The following is a 10,311-nucleotide window of genomic DNA, read 5'->3' as shown; positions in this document are numbered from 1 at the left end:
GACAACATCAAATATTATAATGAAATGTGAAATGACCTAGTATTAGAAAATCAAGAGGGAAGAACATGCTCAACCTGCCTTGAAGTTCAAGGCTTAAACTAAAAGAGCTCAAAACAAAAAACAAACAAACAAAAATGTCAAGCCTCAAGTTGAAAGACTGAAAGATTCTGTGGGCAAAACACTGAATGCAGCAGGAAGCATCAAAGAAGACGAAAAGAATACAGTCCCTGTCCCAAAAAGAATTCATCAACATTCCACCATTTCAGGAGGTCACACACAAGCAAGAACCAGGGGTGCAGGAAGAAGACATTCAAGCTGCACCTAAAGCATTAGACAAAAACAAAGCTCCAAGAATTGATGGAATTGGAAACAATTCAACAAGTTGATGGAGTACTGAAAGCACTTATTTGTTTATCCCAGAAAATGTGGACGACAGCTACTTGGTCAACTGACTGGAAGAGATCGATAGTGGTACTCATTCCAAAGAAAGGTGACCCAACAGAATGCTCAATTCTAGAGCAATATCATCATATCACATGCAAGTAAACTTTCACTGAAGATCATCCAACAGTGCTTACAGCAGTACATTGACAGGGAGCTGCCAGAGGTCCAGGCTGGACGGAGAAGAGGACATGGAATGAGGGCTATCACTGTTGATGTCCGATGGATCTTGGCTGAAAGCAGCGAATACCAAAAAGATGTTTACTTGTATTGTATTGACTATGCTAAGGCATTCAACTGTGTGGATCATAACAAACTATGGACAGCCTTGAGAAGAATAGGAATCCCAGAACACTTCACTGTGCTCCTGATGTACTTGTACTACGTGGATTGACAGGCAGCTATGTGAACTGAACAAGGGAATATTGCATGGTTTAAAATCAGGAAAAGTGTGTGGCAGGGTTGTATCCTCTCACCATACTTATTTAATCTGAATGTAGAGCAAATCATCAGAGAAGCTGGATTATTTGAAGAAGAATCCAGAATCAAGATCAGAGGAAGGCTAGAGGACCTAGAATGAGAATGTCTAAGACAGGGGTCCTCAAACTACAGCCTGTGGGCCACATGCGGCCCACTGAGGACATTTATCTGGCCTGCCGGGTGTTTTTGCCCCGTTTGTTTTTTAACTTCAAAATAAGATATGTGCAGTGTGCATAGGAATTTATCCATAGCTTGTTTGTTTGTTTTTTAAACTATAGTCTGGCCCTTCAACGGGTCTGAGGGACAGTGAACTGGCCCCCTGTTTAAAAAGTTTGAGGACCCCTGGTCTAAGATCTCAGTCTGAAGTGGCAGAGGCCACCAAGATCAGATGCACCAGAGACTTTATATCAGAAGCATCAGAAGACTCAAGAGAAACAGCTCAGAGACTACAGGGTACCGTCTCCCACCTGGCCTGAGACAACGAAACTGTGAGACAGAGAGACAGGTGGGCTAGCCTCCTGGCCCATGGAAGCGACCACCAAGGAGGCACATGACTGAGGAGACCAATGACTGTATCCTTCCTGTTTGCTGATCCTGACTTGTGGTAACCTATTTTCTTTCTAAATAAACCTGTTAGATTTCTCCAGTGGGTAATACCTCGGTTCTTGGCTTCACATGAGAAAGAATTCACGCCAAAGGTTGGTTTGTAATCCAAGTGAGTTTTTATGAAGGATGGGAGAATGTTCAGGTTTTACAGTCTCAAAGCAGTACATACTATTTCAGGGAAGCATGCCAAACTGCACGTAAGCCATGCTGGGGCTCACAATTAGACACAGGCAACCTTGTGGACTACACACCCACACATGGTGAACTTAGGCCAGAGAGTGAGCAGCACTGTACAAGCGGGGGCCAGAAGTTGGGTAAAAATAGAGACCGCTGTCCCACTGCCAGGGTATTTTAAACCTCTGGCTGGGGAGGCGTGGTAGAAGGTATTGGTCTACCCCGTTGACTGAATGAAGCCCACCTGGTTGAATCATGAGCTTGGGTCTAGTTTGGCCCGTCCAGGTGTAATGCCCATCTGGCTTGGGGCCTGACTTTGAGCATGCCCAGTTAAAAGCCTTTATGGGTGACTAATGATCACCTGATTTTTCTTCCCAACCTCATGTAGGGGGTCTGTGCAGGCATGGGAGGGACACCCCCCTCTATCCCTATCCTAGCTACCTAATAAACCCACTTAATTGTGTGTATTGAGGCAAGTGGTGGAGGTGGGGGTAGGGGTGTGGATTGGAGGAAGGCTTAATAACAACCTGCAATATGCAGAGGACACAACCTTGATTGCTAAGAGTGAGGAAAACATGAAGCTCTTGCTGATGAAGATCAAGGATTGCAGCCTTCAGTATGGATTTACAACCCAATATAAAGAAGACCAAAATCTTGACAATGGACCAAGAGGTAACATGACGATAAATGGAGAAAAGATTGAAGTGATCAAGAGTTTTTTTTCTTGCTTGGATCCATAATTACTGCTATGGAAACAGCAGTCAAGAGATGAAAAGATGAGTTGCATTGGGTAAATCTGCTACATAAGGCTACTTTAGGATCTTAAAAAGCAATGCTCTTACTTTGAGGACTGGCACCAAACCATGACATTTTCAATGACCTCATATGCATGTCAAAGTTAGTATTAAATAAGGAAAACGGAAAAAAAAAATCTATGTATATGAATTCATGAGGCATATACCATTATGATGCACCTTTCACAGACTAGAAAACAGAGGCATAGAAAAGTTATATCAATTTCTCAAGGTCACACATCTAGTAAATTTAGGTACCGGTGGGTGCATGATACATTGATAGCTTGTAAAGGCTCCCTGTGTTTTCTCTGGGAAGGAAAACGTATGTGCAGCTTTCTGAGAATGGGCTGAGGCTCAGCTGAGGCATCAGCGAGGTATGAAAGTCATCCTTGAAAAAAACAAACCCAAGGTTATTTTGATAGGTTTCAGTCTCTGTTTCCTTGTCTATAATATAAGAATGATAATAATCATCTTTATGTCAAATAGGTACCGTAAAGGGGACATTAATTTAGACCAGGTATGCAGTATTCTTATTATCCTTCCAATGGTCTTAGCAGCTGAGTGGGAGTGTGGAGCTCACTTGGTTTAACCAGTGTAAATTCCCCGCAGGACCTGAGGCCAAGTGCTAATGTTAGCAATTCCTTATCCCCCACCCCCAATACCCGCTTCCCCCTCAAGTTTTAGTGTCTACCCCCAGTTCTTCCTCTGACTAACCATAGGCAAACACAAAACTGACCCAAATAGTCTTCAGTTTTAAATTGGTTTAATTCATGTTTCTGTCAAATGTCTGTTCTTTCGGTCATATTTGGGCTTGTTTTCAAAACCACTGTGTTCTTGGGGAGATGTGTGCATGTAGCTATAGATGGGACCAAAAAGCTACATGTAAAGTATCGCCCTGCTCATCACTGTTATTTCTCACAAGGTGCCTAGCCAAGAGCTTCAAAAAAATTTTTTTGTAGAATCCCTGGATGAAAAACAAATGAATGAATGATAGGATTCCAGTCGATTTGCTTCTTTTGTTGCCTGTATACTTTTCCCAATTTCTCAAATTTTCTACAATGAGCATGTTATTTCTTAGAAGAAAAGTGTTCAGTTCTTCAGTAAATAAATACATAAACAAGGTGACTAAAACAGCGTAGGTCGCACAGGGTAGGAGGATCCCAGATGTGGGCTCTGGACAGAGCTGCAGGCAAGCTATTGGAGTGGGTGGGTGGAGGTGGAGAGGGGGGCAAGGCACGAGTGTTCCCCCAGCCCAGAACCCCAAGGCTCTATCCAGTCATTTCCTCTCACAACCCACGATCTTGGGCTCCAGTGTGTGTGCTGGGTGAAAAGGAGAAGCAGGTCCCAGAAGGGGTTTTCAAGGACTCTCAAAAGATTTCCTCCTCCCGCTGCGGCTGGGGCGAGGTCCGGGTCCGGGCTGTCTGGGTGGCGCCGCGCAGGGCTCTCCCTCCCCGCCCCCGCTCCGAGCCCTCGCTCCAGGGGCCCCTTGCGGTGCGAGCTGAGCCAGGACCCAGCTCTGCATTCCTCCCTGTCACATCCCTGTCCAGCCAGGTCCGTGGACGCAGAAGACGAAAGGAACTGGCGAAGCCCAGGTGCATGTCGTCCTCCCTTTGTTCCCTTGACCTTGAGACACTTCACTCAGCAGAGTTGGCGGTGCGCAGAGCCTGGCAGCATTGGGGACTGAAAAAGCACGAGACCGTGGGGGGCTCTTGAAGGAGGCACTCGTTCGCACTGCTTTGGTCACCATAGTGACTTCCCTCTAAGGCCGCAACCCTGCGGCTCTGGTGCCATACTCATTCATATTAAGGCCACCCCGGAGCTTTCCACCCGCCGGGAAGCAGAGCGCCCCCTGCGTTCGCAGTCACGTGCCTGGGGCCCTGGGCCTGTAACTGGGTTGTGGGGAGGGCTTTCCTGTGCGGGGCAGAACCGTTGGGGCCAGGAGGGAACTCAAGTCCGAACGTAACCAGAGAAAGGACTTGCTCAACACGTCTTCGCTCCCTGGGGCTTTCAGAGGGATATGCGTCTGCAGCAGCAGTGAGTCCCCGACTCTGGTTGGGCCCAGTGCTCATCCCATACCATCACTCGGTGCACGGCTCCTGGTGGCCTTGCAGATGTTCTACCTTGGGCCTTTGTGACCTCCCACTTGCTAGATTGTCACTACTGAAATGTATGGTAATCAGATCCGGAGGCCTTCTGCAAAGGCCCTTACTAGACAAAAGCTCTTCGGAATCCACTGCAGATTTGCAAATAAATTAGCTCGTTTAATCCTCAAAATGACTCTGCAAGGTGACTGATTCCCTTTTAAAGTGGGAAACCTGGAGCTTCAGGGAGCAGTTAAATGGATCCAGTTGGAGCCAGAAGTGTATTGAAATCCTAACTCTGCATTTTACTGATTATAAAGAATGAATTCATTGCTGATGAGTAATACTGAGTTGGCAAGATCAAATCCTGCCCATTTCCTGCTGTGTGCTGTGACTCAGTTTCTCCAAGCTTCTATTTCTACACCTGAAAAAGAAGCATTAAATAGAACTTGCTCTGGTGGGGTCATTAAATAAAGATTAATTAGGAAAATGTCTGTAAGTCACTTAGACAGTGCCTGGCACTTATAAGTGGTTTCTTTTATTCCAAGGTAGGAAAGCACTGGAAGTGATGGTCAACATCTACATCACACTCCCCGCTGGCTTCAGGGGAGCTCAAGGCCTGCCTCTGTGTCAGCTGAGGAAATTAGCTCCGGGAAAAGAGAAAGTGGGCTTGATCCTGGCCCACCAAGCCCCAGGGTCGACATCCCTGCTTGGAGCAGCCAATGCAGAGAGGACCGTAGGGCCGGCCACACCATGAGACACGACACCCCTCACTGACCCATGGCACTATGAGGGACAGCGTTGGAGACACTGTGCGGAAAGTGTGCCCGGTCTGCCCCATGTACAGAGGGGTGAGACTCAGAGGGAGTATAACGGGAGCAAAGTAACAAAGTCCCAGAGGAATTCTGAAAATAGACTTCTGATTCGGGGGACAGGGCTTGGTACCTCATCAGATCAGATTGGAAAACACTCACAAGGGTCAGTAGACAGACCTCAACTATCTGTTGGTTTTGTTTCCTTTGTTTGTTTTTTCCCCTCAGGATCTGGGGTTTGGGGGAGGGGAGGGGCCATGGGGAGCCAACAAATTCAGGGATAAGGAAACAACAAGAGATCTAAAATTGATTGCGAGGAGGGCGTATAATGCCTGGTGGGGTTGGATCGAGGGCAATGTATCCAAGAGGAATTATTGAGAGCCGAACGGAGGGTGAACATTACAGTGGGACAGGAGGAAGGTGAAAGGAAATAGAGGAAAGATGAGGAAGCAAAAGCTATTTGTAGAGGTATAGCTATAAGCATGTATATATATAAACATATTAACATATAAGGAGAGAGACAGAGGCCAATACTTAACATATTTTATATGTTAAGTATTAAGATAGCAGACAGACTTTGGGCCTGTTCTGAAAGGCCTCCCTAAATACAAGAACACTTTGTTCTAATAACCTGGCACTCTTTGATAGTCATCCTCCTGACATGACAGCTGAAGACAAAATGGGTGCATAAGCAAATGTGGGGAAGAAAGTGGATGGTGCCCAGCTATCAAAAGGCATAGCATTCTGGTGTCTTAGAGGCTCAAAGTTAAACAAGCAGCCATCTATCAGGGAAGAAAATAAACCCACATGGAAGAAGCACACCAGCCCTTGTGATCATGTGGTGTTGATGGGATCAGGTATCAGGTATCAAAAGATCCAAAGCAAACAATTATATCAATGTGAAAGAGGGGGTTGGAGTAGAGCCCCAAAGCCCATTTGTAGACAATTGGATAACACCCCCCCACCCCACCCCCCCCACACACAGAGAAGGGTTACAAGAAAGGACAATTCAACTAACGGTGCAGTATAGCACCTACACAACACACATCAGTCCTCTAGTTCCTGAATGCTTCCTCCCCCTCCCCCACTACCATAACCTAGTTCTGCCTTACAAATCCAGCTAGACTGGAGTACACACATTGGTACAGATACGAGCTCTCTACACATGGGATTCAGAACTGATAAAAACCTTCAGGAACAGTAGTGGGAGTAGCAATGTCATAAGGTTTGGGTGAGGTGGGGGAAGGGGGAGAAAGGGGGACCCCTTCACAAGGTTAGATATATATCCCCCCACCCAGGGGGACGAATAACAGAAATGTGGGTGTAGGGAGACAATGGACAGTGTAAGACAATAATATATTAATTGATCAAGGAACCACGAGGGTTGGGGAGGGAGGAGGATAAAGAGAAGCTGATACCAAGTGTTTAAGTAGAAAGAAAATGCTTTGAAATGTTGAAGGCAACAGGTGTACAAGTGTGCTTAATACTATTGAATGATGGGTTGTTATAAGATTTGTGAGAGCACCCCAATAAAATAATTAAGTAAAAAAGAAAAAGAAGAAAGGCAATTCAAAAGTCAGTCGAGTGAATTTGAAAGATGTTTTTCATAATTTGATGTTGTGGTTTTTTTAAAAGATCCAGACCAAGGAAGGATCAAGATTGGAGACTGGTACCTATCATATGGCTGTGATACAAGTACCCGGCAGAGCTGGAGCATCCAATACAGGAGCCCCTAGCCAGGGCCAGTTATCAGGCACATGAAATGTACCTGGTCGAAATGAGGTGTGCTGTGTTTTACACATCAGATTTTAGACACTTAGTATGGGAAAATTATTCTAACGCATCTCAATAATTTTTAAAATATTGTTTACATATTGGAATGATATTTTACATAAAATGTGATTAAAATTAATTTCACTCATTTCTTTGTATGTTTTTTCATGTAACTAACAGGAAACTTTCAGCTATATAAGAAGGGCTTTCACAAGATGGCAGTTTCGCCGTGAGAACCTGTCAAGGGATGAAAATAGATGTGCCTGGAAGCAGATGTTTCAAACAGTTTCTCTTCATCACATCCTTTGCCGTGCCGTCTGATACTCGAATCGTGGCCCCCCTGGCAGTAGCAGCAGTCACATGGGCACTGTCAACCAGAACTGTCCTGAACATTTCCTACCAATTCGAAATGGAGTTTTATACAGTGTTTGTCATAAATCTGCACAGCCTCTCCCAGATGACTATGATTGAAAGGTAGAGAGCTTGCTTTGACATCAGATGGCAGGACAATAGTCTGCTTACCACCCTTCTGTGAACATTCCATCTACGCATACAAAACCTATCCCTCTGCCAGATCCTATACCTCATAGTAAAGAAACACAGGATCATGTGTTGAAAACTGGACTCGAAGTGAAAGACCAGCCCCTTGAACAAGGACCTAGGATAGAACAATTTAGCACATGTTCTTTACTCTGAAGCACCGTTGGTATCCCCATGGGCAGTGTCATAGAACCCGTAAGAAATTGAATCCTCCAAAAGACAGAAGATTTCGAGGTTCTCATTAAGAATCAGAGAAAAATGTTAGCTTTTGCCTCATTTGCCACTTGAGTAAAATAGCCAATGTAGTCCCTACTATGTTACAAATAAAGTAATTTTAAAATATATAAAAAAAGAAGGGCCTTAAAAAAAATTGTAGAAATCTTTTCATTTTTCCACAAACTTTTTTTTTTTTTGAGCAGAAACAGAAATAGCTTTATTAGGGGGTGGGGGAGCTCCCAGACCAGGTTCCGTGCGTGTGACCTAGGCCAACAGGTCAGGGAAGTCGTGCTCAGCAGCTGGGGGTGAGGGTTTTTAAAGGGGTGGTGAGGAATGTCTCCACAAACTTTTTGATGCCCCTCTGAGTTAGTTAATTGTGCCAACCTGGCCGATAATCACATGTGGGGCTAATTGAAAGGCGGAGGGATAAATGGGTGGTGAGCCTCGCCTTTCTAGCTCTCAGGTCTCTTGCTTTGTGATGATTGCACCAGGGTGCAGCTGCCTTAGCAGTTCCCTGCTTCAGCTTGCAAGATTGACTTCCTACAAGACATCCCCAAGGAGAAGCCACATGGACCTAGCCCGATGCAGCCCTGGGTGCTGGAGCAGCCGTGTGGAGACCCCTGCTAGTGCTGAGCTGCTTATTCGTTCACTGACTCAGCTTTCCTCCTGCAGTCGGCATCATTGCCTCTGTTTTGTGAGGTGGAGGACTTTGTGGACTGGTGTTGGGTTAATGGGTTAATGTTGGACTTGTGGGCTTGGGCAGCATTGGGTTGGGATGTTTTCACGATGCACACTTTCTTTACATAAAACTCTCTTATACATGAGTTGCTGTGGATTTGTTTCTCCAAAGTACCTAGACTAATACACCCTCTTATGTAGCTCACATGACATTTCTGTGGGACAAAGCTGTCCTAGAAAAAATCTGATCCCAGTTCAGCTGAACCCCATTGGGCACCTCTTCACATTTCTCTCGGTTGATTCTTGATCTTGTCTGAAAGTCATTGTTCTCTACCTCATACACCTGAAGAACAAACTTGGGGATTCCAGACCTTCAGTTAAGGTCACCAGAAATGTACTATCAAATCATTATCGCCGCCCCCACACACAAAAACCCTTTTAATACCAATAAAATAGAAAATAATTTTTAAAAATCATTATATTGGGGGCTCGTACAACTCTTATCACAATCCACACATCCATCCATTGTGTCAAGCACACCTGTACATTTGTTGCCATCATCATTCTCAAAACATTTTCTTTCTACTTGAGCCCTTGATATCAGCTCCTCATTTTCCCCCCCTCCCCGCTCTTCCTCACAAACCCTTGGTAATTGATAAATTATTCTTTTTTCATGAAAATTGAAAATGTTTATTATGAAAAATAGTACATTGTCTTCGGAAGAGGTCTCGTATACTAAAAGCAGCTCGCATTTCTTTTCTTTTTAAAGTAATTGACTTTATGTTGGTGGTGGTGGCGAGAATCATAGACGTTTCCTAAGAGTTTATGACATTGCAAACCGTGGGCTTTCTCTCCTTCCGTTCTTGCTTTTCCTCCAGTTCTTATAAAAGCCATGAGGTCAGTAGTAATTGTATCCCCATTTAATCGATGAAGAGACACAGGATGTGAGAGGTTGGGTGAGTTACTCAAAGCCACTTGGCTAGTAAGTGGAGGCTGCAGGACTGGAGTCCCCGGGTAGTACAAGCCTTAGCCTGCACCTGCTCAGTGGCTAACCAAAAAGTTGGAGGTTTGAGTCCTCCCAGGGGCATCTCAGAAAAAGACAATGTACCCTGTACCCCCAAATCAACCACTGAAGCCTCTAAGGAGTAGAGATCTACTCCGACACATAGGGAGCCACCATGTGCTGGAGTCGACTCAACAGCAACGGGTTTCTAACTGGATTTGAACCCATGACTGTTGACATCTGAAGCCCATTTTCCTTCATCAGTTCTAATCGTCCTGAAAGTGATGATTTGGCTAGAACTTTGATGAGCTCCACCGCCCCCTCTATTTAATAAAAATCTCATTTTAGATTCATATAGTTTCCTCCTCCCCAGTCTGTGTTTGAATTTGGGAACAGGTAATTATAGTTGAAGTGACACATATACTTAAAAGGAAATCAACACAGCTGCCTTCACCCTGCATGAATATAGAAGAGGGATTTCCATCTCAGCAGTCCTTCTCATCTTCCTCTGTTGGAAAATGTCTAGATCACCCGGTGGTCTAAACTAAGTATTTATTTCTTTTGGAGACCTGCAAAGTTGGTGGTAATCATCAGACAAATGAGGAAACTGAGGTTAAGACAAGTGATGGTGAGTGGGATTAACTGAAGGGCAGAGAGATAAATGCCTTGGTGAGTCTCGCCTTTCTTGTCTCTCGCTCTTTGATCATCAGACC

At 44.9% G+C, this 10,311-nt stretch overlaps 1 pseudogene; it reads left to right on the top strand.

Moving 5' to 3' along the window:
- Window positions 1-7,408: 7,408 nt before the first annotated feature.
- LOC101640219 lies at window positions 7,409-7,946 on the top strand (annotated as a pseudogene).
- The last annotated feature ends 2,365 nt before the right edge of the window (window positions 7,947-10,311 follow it).

This window comes from Echinops telfairi, unplaced genomic scaffold, assembly GCF_000313985.2.
Source record: "Echinops telfairi isolate 266 unplaced genomic scaffold, ASM31398v2 ScPeMD7_7469;HRSCAF=8507_0, whole genome shotgun sequence".
NCBI classification, from domain to species: Eukaryota; Metazoa; Chordata; class Mammalia; order Afrosoricida; family Tenrecidae; genus Echinops; species Echinops telfairi.
The sequence above is the reverse complement of the archived record's forward strand: the minus strand, read 5'-3'. Positions and strand labels throughout refer to the sequence as shown.